Source organism: Mustela erminea, chromosome 10, assembly GCF_009829155.1.
Source record: "Mustela erminea isolate mMusErm1 chromosome 10, mMusErm1.Pri, whole genome shotgun sequence".
Taxonomy (NCBI): domain Eukaryota; kingdom Metazoa; phylum Chordata; class Mammalia; order Carnivora; family Mustelidae; genus Mustela; species Mustela erminea.
Genome location: NC_045623.1, coordinates 15,611,910 through 15,624,901, shown reverse-complemented (window position 1 = coordinate 15,624,901; position 12,992 = coordinate 15,611,910).

The following is a 12,992-nucleotide window of genomic DNA, read 5'->3' as shown; positions in this document are numbered from 1 at the left end:
TCTCAAAGATGGGGGTGTCCAGGGGGCTGAGCTCAGCGGCTGTCAGAAACCCCCCTAGCTTGTTAGAGCCTGTGAGTTGCAATACAATAAACTGCCACCAGGGGGCAGGACAGAAACATGGGGTCCTGTTCTCTTAGGGCCAGGCTTGATTCTGGCCATCCTCTGGCGCTAAGCAGTGCCCTATTGGGAAGACTAAGATGACTGCATACAGCCCCTGCCTCCGAGAAGCCTACAGTCCCATGGTGACTTCAGTGGTACAGATCCCTGCTCCTTAAGTGGGCAGCTGAGTCTGTTGGAGTTGTAGCTGGAACCCCTAACCTCTTCCAGCACCTCCCCCAGCAGTCCTTGATGCCTGGCCTCCCCTCAGGGTCCCCACTGGCTTCTCCGGCTGCAAGGACCGAGGCCAAAGGGGTCTAGGCTTGGCTCTGCCTTCTCATGATGCCCCCAGACACTCGTGGGGCACATTGTTGTGGGCTCCCTGCAGGTGGGGCCCCTGAGGGAAGAGGATGGCAGAGACCAAGAGGAAGTCCTCTCAGCTGCGGGAAAAGCCAGCTCTGATCCTCCCACCTTTTATCTCAGGGACCACCCTGCCCCAACCTGGGCTGGGTCTTCCCTCAGGCTGCCTGTGTTTCCCCCTCCCACTCTCCAGCTGGGAAGGGTGGGGCCTCTTTGTGCTGGGGGGGATGCCCCCATAGGCTAGGTGTACCCCAGGTGCATATGTGGGTGGCGTGGGTGTTGGGCTGTGGGCGTTTAGGCTGCTGAGGTGTCCCCACTTCCAGCTGCCCTCAGTACCTCAGCCCCTCCATCCAAAGACATGTCTTAAGCCCCCGTCTGCACAGGACACTATGCGCGGCCCAGCCAGGAACTAGGTACAGTCCCCACCCTGGGGGGTTTGGAGGGGTAGACAGAAAAGATGTTTCCCAGAAACGTGCCCGGGAGGCACTCTGTGGTGGGCTGGCTGGGCAGGTGGGGGAGGGGGGGTGGGCATAACCGACAAGTTCAGGACGGCAGGGGGCATGTCCTTTCGTGGCCAAACCCACAGTGCCCGCCAGCAGGCCTGGCGTGGAGCAGGTGCTCATTAGCACTGGATGAGTAAAGGTGTCGCTGGGGAGTGAGAAGGTGGTGGGGTGAGCCTGGGATGGTGTGCAGTGTGGGGGACTCTGACAGTCCCCTGGCTGGGGCGGCTCCAGGGGTGCCCAACCATCTGGTTTTCAGCGTGGAAGCCCCGTATGGCAGGAAGGTGGAGCCGGATGGTTGGCCACCGTAGTTGCTCCTCCGCTTGGCAAAGGGCCTTGCGGTTGGTTCCTCCCTCCATCCCCCTTTCTCTCTCTCCCCCACCCAGTGGGTCTCTTCTCAGGTCTCCTGAGTTGGGCCCTGTCCCCGCCGTGGCCCCCAACCTGACCTCCAGGGCGGCCTGCTTCCCTTTCAGTCGGCTGTTCCTGATAAGGAGACTGGAAACAGGTTTGCCCTTTCACCTTCGCATATCTTTCCCCTCTGAATGCTCAGGTCCCCACATCCTGGGTCACCTCCAAGAGTCCCTGGGCCGCCCCTGGACCTATGGGCCACCAGCCCTAGGCTCTAGGCAGCAGCAGACCTTTGGGATCAGGGGTCCACAGGAGGTGGGTCTCTCCCCATCTGGCGGAGGACGGTCCAGGCACCCGCTCCCTGAATGCAGGCGTGGCTGGACAGGACGGCTGAACCGACTGATTCTTTCCCTGCACGGTGACTGACATTCTTGATGGAATTGGCCGGATGTTTCTCCTTTGCAAGAGACACAGCCTCGGGCAAGACAGCTGTGCCTCCCTCAGCACAGCCGCAGCTGGAGGTGCTGAGAACCCAGGACCCACACTTCCTTCTTACGGGATAATATCGCTAGACCCAAAAGGCTCCAGGGAAGGGGGGTGTTGGCTTCTACAGGGTCCCCAGGGGTCAGCAGGACTGGCTTCTGAGTACCTTCCATCCATGTTTGAGCTGGTTCACACAGTCGCTGTCCTCTGACTCACAGCTGTGCACAGAGACCTGTCGCACAGAGATCCCTTAGGTCTGGCCTGCCCCGGCCAGCCTCTGCAGAAGGCCCCGAGTCACACTCGAACCCACTCCTGAATTTCACCCTGCTTACGGATGTTATCGTCTAGAACGGCTGTTGCCATCACTTAGAAGTGTGACCAGATGTTGCTGTTACTTAGAGGGTGTGTCGTAAGATTTGCCAATTCATTTTTTAAATTTTTTAAAGATTCTGTTTATTTATTTGAGAGAGAGAGCATGAGCAGGGGGAAGGGCAGGGGGAGGCAGAGGGAGAAACAGGCTTCCCCGTGGAGCAGGGAGCCCGATGCGGGGCTCGATCCCAGTACCCTGGGATAATGACCTGAGCTGAAGGCAAACGCTTAACGATTGAGCCACCCAGGCGCCCCAGCTTTGCTGATTCAAAGGGCATTTCATGAATTTGCAACACTTGGAGGGCGGCTATCATTGGGAACATCAATTTTACGGCCTTGAGATGGTGAGAATTGTATGTTCTGTGACTTCCCCTTTGGTGAACCCCCTTGGTGGCAAATACCAAACACAACAAGGAAGAGGGAGTGTTATCCCCCTACGGCCTGCTGGGGCTATGAAGGGAAACAAGAATGTTCCCATCCTTGATCTTAGGGTGGCTTGGGGGCATTATAACCTCTGTGGATGAACATGAGGCTCAGGGCTCTTATTCCCATTCCTGCACCTTTGAGAGCCATGTTTTTTCAGACTTCAGTCACGGAAGTAGGACCTTCATGATTTGGGTCCACATTTGTACTCTTTGTACTATTAACAGTTTTCTTTACAGTAACTCACGACCCACACATGCGTGTATATGCGTAGAGCCTGTAGAAGGCTCTGAGTCCAAACGTTTGCTTTCTTTCCTACAACAGGAATGTTAGCAAGGATAGAGGGCGTTAGAGCCCCACTGGTCATTGTAAGTGACTAGATGTCACTGTCCTGTAAAGGACACGTTGTGATCAGAAATGAAAGGGGATTGGAGAGCTCTGATGTTCTCGCTCGCTCTTCTGGGCATCATCAAAGATTACTGCAAATTCCCTCCAGGGGCATGGAGCGGGCGTGGCTCAGAGGAATCGAAGCATCCGTCTCCGCTTGTTCCGACCGTATCTTCCCAGATGTGCCGCAGAGCCATGTTCTTTGGGCCACAGGGAGAGGACCAATGGAGTTGCTGGAGACAAAGGCTGCTGGTCTCGCCTCTTCTGACTTTTAACGAGACAGCCCTAGAAAGACTGTTCCCACTTTCCTTAGCAGAACTACAGGGAATTTTCCACAATGAGAAAACCCCAAGCATGAGAACGAGCGGGGCATTTGAGCTACACTTCCTGCTGATGACAATTCCCCAAATGATATTTTCAGCTCTGCCTACTCCCCTGAGGCCTAGACGTGTATGTCTAGCTGTCCAGTTGTCCCGTCCTCTCGCAGGCCTCCTGGGTGTCGCAGACTAGACATGGCTGAGCAGACCCCAACTCTGGATTGCCACCCCCTCCTCCCACCCAGCCACAGACTTGCTTCGGTCCCAGGTACCCCCATCTCAGCTGCAGGCCCTGTGGCTCTGCGCTTGCTCAGGCCAAAATATCTCCTTGGCTCCTTTCTCTTCCTGGTGTCCCAGATCCAGTCCCTCCATTGTTCTATTGGCTCCACCTTCCAGACAGAGCCAGAATCCAGTGACGCCCTCTCCCTTCTGCGGCTGTCCTGGTCCACACCCTACCATCTCTGGCCTAGACAATGCCTTGCAACTCCTCCTCTGTTCTTCACACACCAAAGCTGAGAGTGGAGTTTTAAAAGGCGTAAATCTGATTCTATTGCCTTTCAGTTCAGATTCCTTCCATGACCTGGGCCCTGTGCCTTTCCTTCCTTACCTCACAGCCCCTGCCCTGAGTTCGTTGTACTCCAGCCATGATGACTTCTTTCTGTTGCCCCAGCACACCCTCCCTCCTGCCCCAGGGCCTTTGCCTCTGCTGTTCTCTGCCAGGGGCTCTCTCCCTGATCTGCACACAGCTCCTGCTTCCATGCTTTACTTCATTCAGGTCTCCACAGAAATGGTACCCTCTCGGAAAGGTCTCTTGACCACCCCGAGAGAGTACCTCCCCCACCATTCTCTAACCATTTACCCTGCTTTATTTATTTTTTAAAAGTCATCTCTTTGCCCAACATGGGCCTCGAACTCATGACCTGAGATCAAGAGTCAGATGCTCTCCCAACTGAGCCTGCGAGGTGCCCCCACCCTGCTTTGTTTTTCCTCACAGCACTTACCACTGTTGACATTGCTCCTCTGAGACTGTCTTTATTTCTCTTTTCCTTTGGAAGGATAATTTCGCTGGATCCAGAATTCTAGATTGGGATATATATTTTCCAACACTTTAAACATCTCATTCCACTTTGATTCTGCTTGCATGGTATCTAAAGAAAGTCCAAGGGCACCTGGGTGGCTCAGTGGGTTAAGGCTCTGCCTTTGGCTCAGGTCATGATCTCAGGGTCCTGGGATTGAGCCCTGCATCAGACTCTCTACTCAGCGGGGAGCCTGCTTCCCTCTCTCTTTCTGCCTACTTGTGATTTCTGTCTGTCAAATAAATAAATAAAATCTTGAAAAAAAAAAAAAAAGAAAGTCCGATGTGATTCTTACCCATCTTTTCAGGTGAAACATTTTTTTCCTTCCTACTTCTTTCAAGATTTGTTCTTTGTGTTGACTTTTCTGCAGTTTGAACATGGTATGTCTACATGTAGATCTGTTGGTGTTTCTCCCGATAGGTGTTCTCTGCTGACACAGTTTTTTATATATATGCATATATATATTTTTTTGCTTATTTAGTTTACTACATAAACTATAAATACTACATTATATATTTTTATATATATATATATATATATTTTTTTTTTTTTTTTGCTTATTTAGTTTACTGACTGTCTCCCACAGGAGAACATAAATTCACAAGGACAGAGACTTTGTCTAATTCACTGTTTTATTCCCACCATCTGAAGCAGTCTCCGAAGCTAGCAGCCTTTGGTAAATATGGGTTGAATAATGAATGAGTAACCACAGGTAGAGCCTCTAATAAGTTTGTAGAAGATAGCAACATTGTACCACATGATTCATCCTGTAAAATGTCGCATGATGTTTTCCTTTCTGAATGTGAGGTTGTTTCATCTCTTTTACGGTTCCGTGTGGAGCTGGCAGCTGCCCTTTCTTGGAAGGACAGCGAGCACATCTGACCGGGCTCCACGCAGGTGACTTCGTGGGCACGGACTCCTGAGCGCCTCGCAGGAGCTCTTTGAGCTGGGGATCCCATTTCTGAGATGAGGAGACTGAGGAACAGGGAAGTGAGACACTTTGTGCAAGGTCACACAGATACCAAGGGGTAGAGCTGGAATTGGAGTTTGTGAAGAGAGGCCACCAGGGGCAGGAGATTCCGTGAGCTCAATGTCTGACTTGAGCCTTATTTATGTGACTTTTCCCATTCAGGTGTAACTTAGGCAAGCCAGTGCCCTCTTCCCAGATGTATGGCTCGGTAGGTGTCTCTGTGCACCGTGTCTCTGTGACAGCCGCCACGATCTGGGGCGCACACTTGACCAGTGCCCCCCAGGCACCCCTGGTGCCCCTTTCAGTCACTTGCCTCCAAAGCTGCCCCTCGCTGGATCTTTACCACTAATCGACACTGGGAAGGATGGTCTTTTATTCTAGCCTCTTCACTTCTTTTCGAAACAAGTGTTAAAATACCTTTCTTTTGTGATGAAATGAACAGTAAGTACACCAAATTATAGTTTGACAGTCTGTTGTTACCCAATCTGGGAATCAGCAAGTTAGATGTGCCCTACCCCCACCCCCGTCCCACCCTGTTCTGAAGGAGTCTCCTAGACTGAGGAAGAAATGGGCCTTTGGGGGCCTTTTGCACGTTTGTCACCGTGTCACGGCTGTAGCAGGTGTGCACGGATGAGGATGAGTCATCTGCATGAATGGTCCATTCCGCCCTTGTGGGATTGTGGGAGAGTGGCCTGCATTGTCGGGGGCTGTGAGACCGAGCGCCGGGGCTGCCAGCATGGTATCCTCAACAGCTCATTGCCTTCTGGGGGTCCCTGGCTGGACTCCCACTGCCCCTCCCCTGTGGCTGTTATCCACCCTTCCCCCCTCAGCCCAATCTCCATCCCCACCCTTAGCTGGTGCCCTGGGAGCTTCCTCCCAGGGGCCTGCCCCTTCCCACACTCTCACTGCACCTGTGTCTCCTTTGGGCCTGCCTTGTCCTCCTGCCTGGGGCTGAGGCTCCGATGAGGCAGTCCAGGACCGAAGCTCTGGGGGCTGTCACAGTCCGGGCCAGGGGGCTTTCATCTGTGATCGGGTGTGGTGGACAGTGGGACAGTGCAGGCGGTAAGTCCATGGATGTTTCTTTGCAGGTGGGGATGGAGCCCAGGCTCCTATAAGAATTGCCCTTGAGAGCCCAGAGTGCTGTGTGTCCCATCCCCAAAGTCTCCAGCAGGTAAACCACATGCTTTCTAGAAGAGAACCTCCAGGGGCAGTGAGAGCCGGAGGATCTCGAGTCCCAGTCCGAGGGTCCCTCCTGCTGCTCACCCGCAGCCTTCCCCAGTTTCTAAGTTTTTGAAAAACTTAAGAGCACCTGGGAACCGGTATGTGTTTTTATTTTAATAAATACAATAGAGAAGGGAGAGCTAGCAGAAGAGGGAGAGAGGGAGAGAGAAACGGATGGCATGGGGGAGGATACAGAGCGGGCTGTCTGGGATCCAGTGGAACAGAGCAGGACAGGGTACAGCCCCTGACTAGGGGGATGTGTTCCCTCTCTAGATTAAAGCTGATGGGGCCCCGTGGAGGCAGCGGCACGTGGCCTGGTAAGGGTGGGGCAGCTGTGGCTTTCCGCCCAGAGGGATGCTAAAGCACCAGTTTTTACAACCTTGTGGGTGGGGAAATAGAGGGGTCCTGTGACCCTTCCTCTCCGTTCTCACCCCACACAGCCAGGCTGACCCCAGGCTCCAGGGTCTCCCAGGCTCCTGGGGAGAGCTCAAGAGGAGCAGGACCAGGATGGATATGCAAGGCCCAGCTCTGTGTGGCTGCTGTCTCCTCCGAGCTCCAGCTGCCTCCCCCTGCTCCAGCCGGTCTGGGGCCTGTTCAGAACTCACCGACGGCACGATCCTGGACCCCCACTCTCTGGGCCCTTCCCTGGGCCCTTCCCCAGGCCCTTTCCTGAGTGTCAGCTGCAATTTCCTGGCAGGCCCAGTGACAGTAGCCTGGACCAGCCCAGGGGAAACCCAATGCCGTGGTGTCAGCAACCAGTGTCCCCTGGTGTCTGGGGAATGGGGCTGAGACTGTGCAGAGCTGAGCTGCCTGAGGGGGTAGGAGAGCTGCCCCCACCCGCCCCCACAGCTGCCCTGTCCTTTCAGCACTTCGTGGAGGCCATTGTGCCCTCTTCCCCCTGCGTCCCGGGGCCCTGGCAAAGATGCCTCTTTCCTGCATCCTAACAAGACCAGAGCTGGAAAACGTCACCCACACCCCAGGGACAGTGCCTGCTCCAGACAGGCCACACCCTTCCCACCCCCAGCGACCTGAGGGTCCTGCTTCAGGGAGCAGTGATGGCCTCGGCCCCTTCCCTCCCCATTCGAACCTGGCTCCAGCACTCACAGAGGCATCTTCGTCTGGGCCCTGCGATGGACGGCCACCAGTCCATGGCTCCTGCTTCAGGTTTTACCTTGATGCCGGGTCTGTGCCAAGCACCCACCTTTGCCGTTAGCCAGAATGTTCCCTGGGATGGAATGGGTTTCCTCTGTCCACTGGATTCTTTTCAGGTCCCTAGGGGTGTGTTTCAGAAGCTGGTCCTTGAGGGCAGAGACTGGACATATTTTATTTCGTCTAACTCCCTCTTTTTTTTCTTTTTTTTAAAAGATTTCGTTTATTTATTTGACAGAGAGACACAGCGAGAGAGGGAACGCGAGCAGGGAGAGTGGGAGAGGGAGAAGCAGACACCCTGCTGAGCAGGGAGCCCAGTGTGGGGCTCAATCCCTGGATCCTGGGATCACCACCTGAGCCAAAGGCAGACGCTTAATGACTGACCCACCCAGGCACCCCAGTCCAACTGCCTCTTAACAGACTGGACTATGGTAGACCCGTATGAATACGTATGTCCTATATTGAAAGAACACAGCACCACTGTGTGCACCGTTCTCCCATATAACGTGTGTGCCCCCACACTTGGCATCAGAGCAGGGGCCAAGCTGCACTGGGTCGGATAGACTTTACCTACAGAGGGTGGCCTGATTCTTGGTGGAGGGGAGGCTCTGAGGCTGGCCCCAGCCTGCAGGACCTGGGAGATGCATCCAGAGGCTTGGGACAGAGGACCAAGGCCACCCGTTTAGTCTGGGCCTAAGTCCTGGTTGCTGTCGGTGATACTCTTTCTCATGGCTGACAGACCCTCCATGGCTGATACTAGACATTCTCTCCCGTGGGCCAGGTAAGCCAGTCCATGCCTCCGTCTTCCCCCTTAAGTCTTTGGCCTGGGGCATGGCTGCGAGCTCCGTGCTTGAGATGGTCCCTGTCTGTGTGCCAGGAGCTCAGTCTCCCCAAGCGACGGGATGTTGCCCCCGAGATCCATTGCAGGGTCCCTAGATGCTCCTGCCTCCTCCTCTGCAGAAGAGGAGACTGAGGCAGAAATGTAGCTATTAGCTCAGATACCCATACCTCCCAGCTGTGTCCCTGCTGCTGACCTGAACCATGAGAAGTCCTGTGATACGCATTTATTAAGTTCTTGTAGCATGCATGCAGAGCTCTGGACTCTGTCTCAGGGCAGGTAACAATGTCTCCAAATAAATAATAAGGGTGCCTGGACGGGGAGTGGGGGGCAACAGTTGGTTAAGCGTCTGACTCTTAGTTTCTGCTTAGGTCAGAATCTCAAGGTCGTGAGATCGAGCCCCACTTCGGGCTCTGTGCTGGGAATGGGGCTGCTTAGAGTTAGTTTTTCTCCCCCGCCCCATGCCCCGTCCCACACACTCATGCCGGGATTCTCTCTTTCTCAAATAAATAAATAGATCTGGAAAAAAAAACCCCACCCAAATAAATAAACTTGGGGATTTTTATGGACCCGTTAAAAATTGCTTGTAACTGAATGGAGGAAAAGGTTTGACAATTTTTATTTTGCCAAGAATGGACTTTCTAGAAGTCCTGCTTTCATTATGTTTTGTAACAAGAAAGAACATTTTAAATCAGAAAAAGGATGATATCATTTCAAATTTAGAAGCTCACTAAATGTAACCATATAAAGAATTCCCTGTTGGTTTTTTCTCCTTCACCTCCAACTGGTAATAGCATCGTCACGGACCAGAACCCCTTTGTGGACTTGAATGAGAAGACCCAGATCTGGCCCAGGGATCCCGTGCTCTGGTCTCAGACTCCGGCCGCCACCTTGCAGGCGTCTCCAGGCAAGGGTGGTGCGAAGCACCAGCGTCTGATTGGAGGGTGTGCAGAGCCCATTCAGGCCCTTCTCCCTGTGCCTGATGGCTAGGGAGCAGAAAGGTTCTGGAAGGACCTCTGGGGGCTCTGCCCTCAGCTGTCTGACCATCACTGTTTCCATCTGGATGCTTCGACCTGAGAACTCGCTGAGGCTGTTCAACCAGAGGGGTTGGAGTGCCAGCCGGATATCCTGAGCCCTAGGTAGTTGTACACAGCTTCTTCTCTCATTGGCCTGTGTGACCTTGGACCAGTCCCCGAACCTCTCTGAGCCCTTTCTTTGGCTCGCAGAGCTAACGTGAGGAGAGCCGCTCTCATAGAGTAGTGTACGAGTGTATGTCCACAGGGCTTTTCCTTATATGCCAGGGATCCCCGAGCCACCCAGGCTCCTGGCTCCCACCTCAGAGTCCTTCCACCACACCTTGCAGCCTCCAGGTGCTCATCAGATCTGATGTCTGCCCAGGGATCAGGCAGGTTCCCTCAATCAGACCCTGACTCCTCCCATTTTCCACTGGATTCCACATGTTTGCTTAATGAGAGCACCTGGGTCCCCCCAGCTCTGGCACACCTGGGCGCAACACTCCAGTCCAGACACCATTGCTCCGGCTCAGTGGAAGCCCCTGGCAGGAGTTCTTCCTGCGATGGGTGGTGGAGATCGTTGTCCACCCTCCCTGACCTGCTTCCCATCATCCCTCACGATGAGACCCCGAGGGGCTAGGGGGTTACTCCCCCTAGTTACTCCCTGCTGCTCTTCTCCACAGGGGCTTCCTGGGCCTCCTGCCTCCCCTCCCCTCCTGCCATCACTCCCGCACTCTGGTTAGGGGGGACCTTGTCTCCCCTCCCTCCCAACATCTTTTCCTTCCTCCCTTAACTGCAGCCCTTGGCCCCCTGGTTGTCTCTTCACAGCCCTTATCTGGCCCAGGATCTGACCTGCAGATGCACTCACCACTCTGCGTGCTCCTGACCCTAGGATGGCATCACCGCCCGGCCTGCCTGCCCCGGGGCCAGCTCCAGCCTGCTCTCCTTCCCTTTAAAAGCCCCCATGTCTTGAAGCTGATTAAAACAAACACAGCTCGTATTTTTGTTCTTAATCCAATTCTGCGCTGGGCTAGGGTCGGGGAGGGAGGATAGGATGACAGCGGCACATTCTTCCCTATGCCAGAGGGGAGAGCCAGACCAGGTACCCACCAAGAAGTCCCCGGGGGCTGGGAGGCCGTGGGTCCAAGTGGGGTGCTGCTGGACAATAGTGGAGCAAGATTTAGCTGTGGCTCCCAGGGCAGGGTCAGGAGGAAGGGCAAGTTCTTCAGGGCCTTCCCAGAGTTGGCGGGGAGAGGCAAGAGGCCCTTCTAGGAGTAGCCAGCCGGGGTGTGTGTGTGTGTGTGTGTGTGTGTGTGTGTGTGCAGGGGCTCCGAATAGAAGCCTTTATTCCCTCTAATCTGGAAATAAGACAGGATCTGCTTGTCTCAGCTGACCCCTTCCTCTGACATCTCTCCTGAACACTTGGCCTTGGAGTTCCTGGGGACATACAGACCCAGACACACACACTTTCTCCTCTTGCAGGCAAGGCCAATAGGCCTCCAAAAAACTCCATTACTGTCTGAATCAGAGGCCATATCTCCAGCACCCTGAATTTCCTGATGACAGGACCACTTGTCGTAAGTCTTGGAGGAAGAGGGGACCACCTGCCCAAGAACTTCGGGGAAGAGGGGAGCCCAAGAGCCCAGGAATGGTGCAGGCAGAGGCTGGAGGCAAGCGCTGGGGTTGAGTCTTGCTCTGCCACTTACTAGTTGTGTACCTGTAGGCAATTTATTTAATCTCTCTGCACTTCAGTTTCATCATCTGTAAAATGGGGGTAGTACACCTACCTCATAGGATTGCTATGAAGTTGTGCGGACTCAGAACAACAAACACTGGTACACCTGGGTGGCTCAGTTGGTTCGGCGTCATCCTTCGGCTCAGGTCCTGATCTCAGGGTCCTGGGATCAAGTCCCGTATCAGGCTCAGCAGGGAGCCTGCTTCTCGCTCTGCCTGCTGCTCCTCCTGCTTGTGCAATCCCTCTCTCTCTCTCTGACGAACAAATAAAATCTTTAAAAATAAAAGAACAACAAGCACTAAGAGCAGTATCTGGAACCGTCCTGTATGCTGCACTAAATACACTGTCCATATCTGGAATGTGCTATGTCGTATGTCACAATGTGTGTTACACTTTACAGCACTGCTATGGGAGGTCTTGATTATCGCTGCTGTGACTGAAGGCAGGGGGAGCTCATCCTAGGTCTGTCATCTGATAGGTCTGTGGCTCTGAGCAAATCATGCCTGGGCACTGAGCCTCAAGTCTGCACCTGTAAAATGGGGAGAAGCTCAGCGTCAGAGAAAGGACGTTGAGTTTCCAGCGCAGTAAGAAACCGAGAAGAGCCTGACACGTACCAGCGTAGCACATACATTCATTGGATCTTCAGATCATGTGATTTCATCATCACATGAGACCTTAAAAGACAATCTTGTCTAAAAGAGGAGGGCAGAGATGGCTAGATCAAATAGAAAGGAAGCAAAAGGCAAAAGGGAAGAAGAAACGGTAAAAACCAAATGGAATGATGCTGAGAACAGGAGTGAGTCTAAGGAATATCAAAGGGAGCAAAAGCTGTCCCCCAAAATGTAGCAGACAAAGAGATAGAAGAGGGTCAGGAAGGGAGGGGCCGTGGGGAAGGGTAGGAAGGGGCCGGGGAGAGGGGACAGCTGGCAGGGCCCAGTGCGGGGCTTCCGTATCTGCCTTGGGAGCCTGTGGGGCTTGGATGGCTCCCCCTTGCTGAGCTCTCCAGGCGGGAGAAGCTAGGAGCTGGCAGAGATCTCTCCTTGCCACCCCGCCACCGGGCTTCTGTCAGCTCCCAGGCTGGGAGCTCCCTTCCGCCCCGCCAGGCACTAAGAGCCAGGAGATCTCTGGACCTGCGAGGATCCCAGACCCGGTTGAGGGAAAAGCCTCTCCTGGGCTCTCCCCGGGTCTACTAGCCTGGGGCAGTCCTAGCTCTGCATCAGAGAGCAGATGCTTACTAATTCCCCCAAATCCTCGCAAGTCTACAGCTTCACCGTCTAGCAAGGCGAAACGAGATCTTAAAGGTCCATTGTTGGAATTCTAGCCTACGACAGCTCACCTGCCTGGCCACCTCCAGAATGGGCTGAATATCTATGGGGACAAAGCCCTCATCACCTTTCCGGGGTGTTTGCTGGGCCCCTTCCAAGACTGATCTAATCATCACTATAGCCGCAAACCAGTCAGTTGTCAAATAACAACGTGGTGCGTCCTTATTTTGTGACCCAAGGACAAAGGGCCGGATCCGAGGGGGATCCCAGCAGACTGCCTGACCCATAGAGACTTGGCCTGGCACCCCCCGGGGGCAGGAGTCTCCCATCCTCCTTCCTGGTCCCACACTGTCCCTTACCTGGGCTGTGACAGTTTCCCACACCACAGCTAGAAACCAAGATGCCTCAGTAGGTCAGCGGGAAGGGGGCTGGAAATGGCCCA